The 5,652-nt window shown below is 39.2% G+C and overlaps 2 long non-coding RNA genes across 5 annotated transcripts; both read right to left on the bottom strand.

Moving 5' to 3' along the window:
• Nucleotides 1-451: 451 nt before the first annotated feature.
• LOC135340354 (uncharacterized) lies at nucleotides 452-1,367 on the bottom strand. Its single transcript, XR_010396318.1, has 4 exons — nucleotides 1,167-1,367; nucleotides 1,032-1,109; nucleotides 873-975; nucleotides 452-817 (listed from the first exon to the last, which is right to left on the bottom strand). It is a non-coding gene; the product is annotated as an uncharacterized LOC135340354 (long non-coding RNA).
• A 36-nt stretch (nucleotides 1,368-1,403) lies between these two features.
• On the bottom strand, nucleotides 1,404-5,652 carry LOC135340257 (uncharacterized). 4 transcript variants are annotated; one of them, XR_010396279.1, is made up of 8 exons: nucleotides 5,545-5,652; nucleotides 4,072-4,095; nucleotides 2,680-2,966; nucleotides 2,298-2,603; nucleotides 2,165-2,235; nucleotides 1,932-2,119; nucleotides 1,548-1,866; nucleotides 1,404-1,455 (listed from the first exon to the last, which is right to left on the bottom strand). It is a non-coding gene; the product is annotated as an uncharacterized LOC135340257 (long non-coding RNA). The 4 variants fall into 4 exon arrangements; XR_010396278.1 differs by lacking the exon at nucleotides 5,545-5,652 and having other exon boundaries at nucleotides 4,072-4,415; XR_010396282.1 differs by lacking the exons at nucleotides 4,072-4,095; nucleotides 5,545-5,652 and having other exon boundaries at nucleotides 1,548-1,663; nucleotides 1,710-1,866; nucleotides 2,680-3,136.

Genomic DNA, 5,652 nt, shown 5'->3' with positions numbered 1-5,652 from the left:
AGCAAATGCCAGAGTGAAAGCAAAAACATGGCGAGAGGCTTTAAAAGTGCTGGAGTATTGTGTATAATAATTATTAATAGTACATGCATAATTATATCTCATGGTGAATTAAGTATATATAGGAAGTCAAAGCTCATACAGTCTTCTAGCCTCGATCTACGAATTTGTTCGAACTATATTCATTAGTGTATTATCTAGTTATCCATGCATATGCGAGAAATTTTCGTGAGGTGGAAGGTTTTCGTTTTTCGAGGGCAGAAAATTAAAACTAGGATAAACTCCCACGCACCGATATTTCACATGCAAAGCTTATTGGTGGGTGTGGTCTCCTGGCAATGAACCGCGAATATTAGATCCTATGAACATTTCTACTGAGATTTCTACTGATGGCTCTGGAGCCAAAATAGCAAAAAAACTTTCCCCGGCAAAAATTCCCCGCTATACGGTACCTGCATGGTTTGCAATTGTCTACAAAAGATTGTGACCACAAAATAATGAATAAAGCAACTTAATAATGGAGGACGGGCCATGCCCATCTAAATCTAGTTTTGTAAAGTCAAAACTGTTGAGATATAAAATCAATTAGTTTTCGGGAGCACATCCTCGTACTCATGAACTGGCTCAATGCTCTCATACTCTCCCTCTATTGTTGCCGGGGCTTGTGAGTTATCAATCCTCTGTCTCCGTGGTTTCTTTATTTGCTCATAAGCAATGTTCTTTTTGAGTACTGGAGCATAAGCTTCATTGGGCTGCTCAATTCCTGGAAACGTTGAGCACCAATCCACTTGTCCATCTGACTCGGGAGCTTAAATAGTTACTGCTTATCAAGGTCAATGTATTTGTATCTAGCAACGTGCATTGACATTATTTACCTTCATTCTGCATCTTTTTTCTTTTTTTTTATAATACAAATTACAATGCCTGCTCCAACAACAATGACTACAAGCAATAGCAGAATCACCACCACAGTTATCCCTATTATAAATTATATAGGTGTATTTTAGCTACACATTTAATACTATTCGCTTTACCAGCTATTACTCCGGGCAATGGAAATTGGGACCCAGTAACAGGTGTGGGATCGGTAGGAGACAAAGTAGAAGGTGCACCTGTGTATACACAACACAGTAAACAGTATGAAAATGAGCTACCAAATACGCTTATACTTGTTGGTGGATTGAGTTGCCTAATGATTGATACCTTCCCGTCGAAGATGGATTGTGAGCTATTCCAAGAGTAGACTATCACATGGCCATTAGCAAAGGTGTCACTGACAAAGAAGGTCGTTGAACTTGCAAATGAGTCAATGAGAGCAACTAAAATTCTGTCGAGATTGTTGATGGTAGACTGAAACAAAACAAGACAAACGACATCAGAGTCAGCACAATTAAGTCACTTGCGCATCTCCATTTGGCAACTTTGTGACAGAAACGCCTTCACAACTGGGAGGTTGTCCTATATACAAAATAAATAGGACAAGTGACACTATATAAACACATAATCAGAAATACATGTATATAAATAAATATATACATGTACAGAAATACCTCCATCTCCTGAGGACACCGTAACAGATATGTCCCTGCTGTTAGCTGCTATTGAGATGGGCATTCTCGGCAGAAAATTGCGTTCGTAATCACTCTGTAGTTTCCACTGGGAACAGCTAATATTGTGAAATTGTCACTCCTGCTATGAGGTATGGTAATTACTTTTATGCTACCAAAATCCAACTCTCCATCAGTGATACGTATCACACAGACAAGAGCTCCGGGAGAGAGGGTATACCTTCAACATACACAATGCTCACACTAATACAGTTTCCTTCAGGGCAAATGTTCACTGTCAAATTTTGAACATCAGTTGTTCCTACAAGGATAAAACATGCACAATTAGCCATTATAATTATTGTTCCAATAATTATTATGGCGTACGTATTGCTATGTTTTGGAATATCAGTTCCACCCCCCAGTGCAGTAAGTGTGACAGTGACATTGGTTATTATGTCAGAGGGAAGAGGGAAACTCAGCACAGTCAGCGGGTATTGTATGATCTCAGTGATGGGACTTGGCAAAGCAGCTGAGTCTATTCGGTAATGAGTGAAGTTGCGGCAGTTAGGCACCTGCAAAATGGAGCATTAATACTATAATGGTGAAGTTCCAGTTACCGCATCAATGAAAGTCACAATTTTCATCAACACATCTTCATTCCGGCTGATGAGTGGGGCAATGCTATCACCTGTACGTGGAAGAACACAGAGCTGAGTGCAAAATATCAATATACAAAATGTACTGCAGTACCTGTTATACTCGTAGGAAAAACCCATGCAGGGACTGCAGGTTCACTGGATCTCTTCCTTCTATTCCTGACTCACTAATTAGTCACAATGAAGGTGAATATATCACAGACAGTGTGGTTAGGGTATCCGAAATTAAACTGTGCTTGATTTGTTACCCCATTTAGAGGAGGAAGTGCAACCATCTCATTGGTGCCCAGAGCAGTAAGCGAGATGTCCACACGATAGGTAACATTATTCAGAGTGAAGTTATTCGTCACAGAGACAGCAAGGTGGGTTTCACTATTCACCACTTCAATAGATACACGCTCTGAAAAAAGGCCTCATTAAATTAAGGCAACCGTGTCTATAGGTGTACTCTCTACAAATAATTATCTACAACTCACCAACTATCAATGTTGCATTCCTTGAGAACACTACACTACTCACTGAAGCTGCGAGACACGGAATGACACTGTTGTTGAACTGTAAACTGGCTGGGATGGTCAGCACTGAGGGACGACCTGAAATACCTCCAGCTACTCTGATTTCAGATGAAGTGTTAGGGCTTGTAGACTCAATGCCATCCACGAACCAAGGGTGAGCTAGTGCTCCAGGAGACAGGCACTTAAACTCTGCCAATAATCCCTCGGCTTGTATACCACTGACTCAGGCTCAATTGTAAACTGTTGGGCTGTGTGATCAGTATATATACACTATAGACTATAAGGTACTAGGCAGACAGAAAGTGCCTATATATACTGTACATCATGATTACTACCTTAGATAGGGGTAAATATAGTCTTCTTATTAAGTGTAAAAATGATAATTATAAACAAATTTCTGTGTTACTTTCAGTTGTCCATTTAGGCACAATAGATCTATTTTGATATTATACGGTCTAACTAGATCTATCGTTTTTCTTCTAATTGCAGCGACACAATTGTGGTTTACAGTGCATGGCGCGCACACAAATAGCTAGTTTGGCACTTATACTTATTGGAGTGGTGCTAGTGTAATTGGACGTTAGAATGTAGAGTGATAGTAGCCGTGCAACAAGGTTATAATGAGTTAAATGTATGAATTATAATTTAGGGATTATTGATTTTAGGCCGTTTTATTTCTTTCTAATAATTACATATTATATAAGCCCCACAAAATATAATTCCATTGCCGCTCAATTGGTGGCTGGCGCGCTTCTTAATTAGGGTGGTACTGTAATTAGAAGAAAGACGGTATTGTAACGTATCTATATACACTGGCCACAAATTGTGAGCCATTGTCGTATAGCGGGAAAATTTTGCTGGTGTAAACTTTCGCTATTATTTTGGCCCTAGAGACCTCAGCAGAAATTAATGTTCATGGGTTCTAATATTTGCATTTCAATCCAGGAAACCCATGCATGCACCCACCAAGAGCTTTGCATGTGAAATACCGGTGCGTGGGAGATCAAGTCTCCCAGTTTATTTTCGCGTAAACTTATACAGGAAATTTTTGCACCCCATGAATATTTCCCGCTATACGGTACCGTAAATCCTCGATTTAAGGCGACCCTCTAAATAAGCGACACTTGGACATTTCGCCCATATAGCACCATATAATTTTTTGTGTACATTAAAACTTTACTTTTGCCAAAACGTAATTATTTAAAAGTGTCGCTTTAAATCGAGTTTTTACGGTACTATCATTACAGCCACAATCTCTGAATAATTATGGTAACATTACAAACACAAGGTGATGTTGGGACCTAATTGCAGAATAGCAAAATAATGCCTAGAGACCATGCATAGCTAACTTACCTTTTACAGCTACAGTGAATGTCCCTGCAATTGCAAGCAGAAGGAATGTCAAACTAGTGTAATCACATCAAAGTATACTAGTATATAGATCTAGGAAAATACAGTCTAGTTATAGTATGACTGTATAGACTCTAGTACAGCTACAATGCAGTCACCTATTATGAACAATGATTATGCACGGTGTATAGGGACTGGTAAAGATCAAAATAATATACGACACCATAACTTTCATTTTTCAAATCGATACATTGTACACAATCATACAACTGTGTCTGAGAGGTGAATATAGTGCCAAAATGTAGAGGTGGCGGTGTTTAGTTGGTAGTGGTGGCTTAACCTAAAAAGTGGCGGCAGCTTAGCCTCGAATATGTTAAGGTGGCTGTGAATAAGATAATGTTGAAACCACTTGCCATATTGACCTTTAGCTAATTAAATTCTTGCAGACTACTTCTAGCCTAGTTTGTAGTGTCAGGTGCCAAAATTTACTTTCATACAGTTCACAAACGTCACTTACATTGTACAGATAAAAAAATGTTATATACAAACCTGCCATGGATGCATACGAGAGTATAAATACAGCATATAAGCAGTAATAGTGCATTGACACGTACACCTTTTACAGCATATACTATATATATAGCCATTATTATATATAGTGGAGCCTGGGTGCCTGCATGGAATAAGTTAAAGCACTCTGTGCATGCATGCACACAAAATATAATCAGTATCTAAACACTGAATGCACAAGCAAGCTTACACTATATGTAATAGTTATTACATGGCTATGAGTGCCACAAGCTGTTTATTGGCCCGCAGAGGAGGTATATACAACACTCGGTTCAGCTCACGTGGCTGCAATTTGTTGCTGGCTAGTAGCTAGAATTTTACAAGTATAGATTTATTGTAAGTATCAAGGCTCAGATGTTGGCAGTGATCCTATATCCTGAATGCAGGCACGGAACTTATTAAACACTCTAAAACAGAACTACACTAAAACAATAATATCTCAAAATCTAAGTGGTGCATGGTTGGTTGAAAAGCTATTTCACATCAGCATAAGCCCAACAATCAACCAGTTAGATTTATTGTAAGAATCAAGGCTCAGATGTTGGCAGTGATTCCTGAATGCAGGCACGAAACTTGTTAAACACTCAAACTACAACTAATTTAAAAACAATAATATCTCAACAGGGTGTCATACAGGATTTTGAAGTAGAGGGGGAAATGAGAAAAGTAACCAGACAATTTTGCTAAAAAAAGGTCAACTCAATACCCAGCTATGGACACTCAGTCATACAACTAGTACTTCAAAGGGGGGGGGGGATATCCCCCTTCCCCCCCTGTATGACCCGGTTGAAAAGCTGTTTCACATCACTGGATAGCGGAAATTGAAAACTGTCAGAAATGGCAGACAGCCATTAACCACATGCAGCCTACAGTGCTATCACTAGCCTTGCAAGTAAATGGTCTTACCTTTCAAGAACTACCCCAAATGCAGGCATTGACCAACTACTGCTTCCACTGGAGAATTCTATTTGAACCACCTTGCTGCCAAAACTAATAGGCAGAGAGGCACCCAAC

The sequence above is a fragment of the Halichondria panicea genome, chromosome 1 (genome assembly GCF_963675165.1).
Source record: "Halichondria panicea chromosome 1, odHalPani1.1, whole genome shotgun sequence".
In the NCBI taxonomy this organism is placed as follows: Eukaryota; Metazoa; Porifera; class Demospongiae; order Suberitida; family Halichondriidae; genus Halichondria; species Halichondria panicea.
The sequence above is the reverse complement of the archived record's forward strand: the minus strand, read 5'-3'. Positions and strand labels throughout refer to the sequence as shown.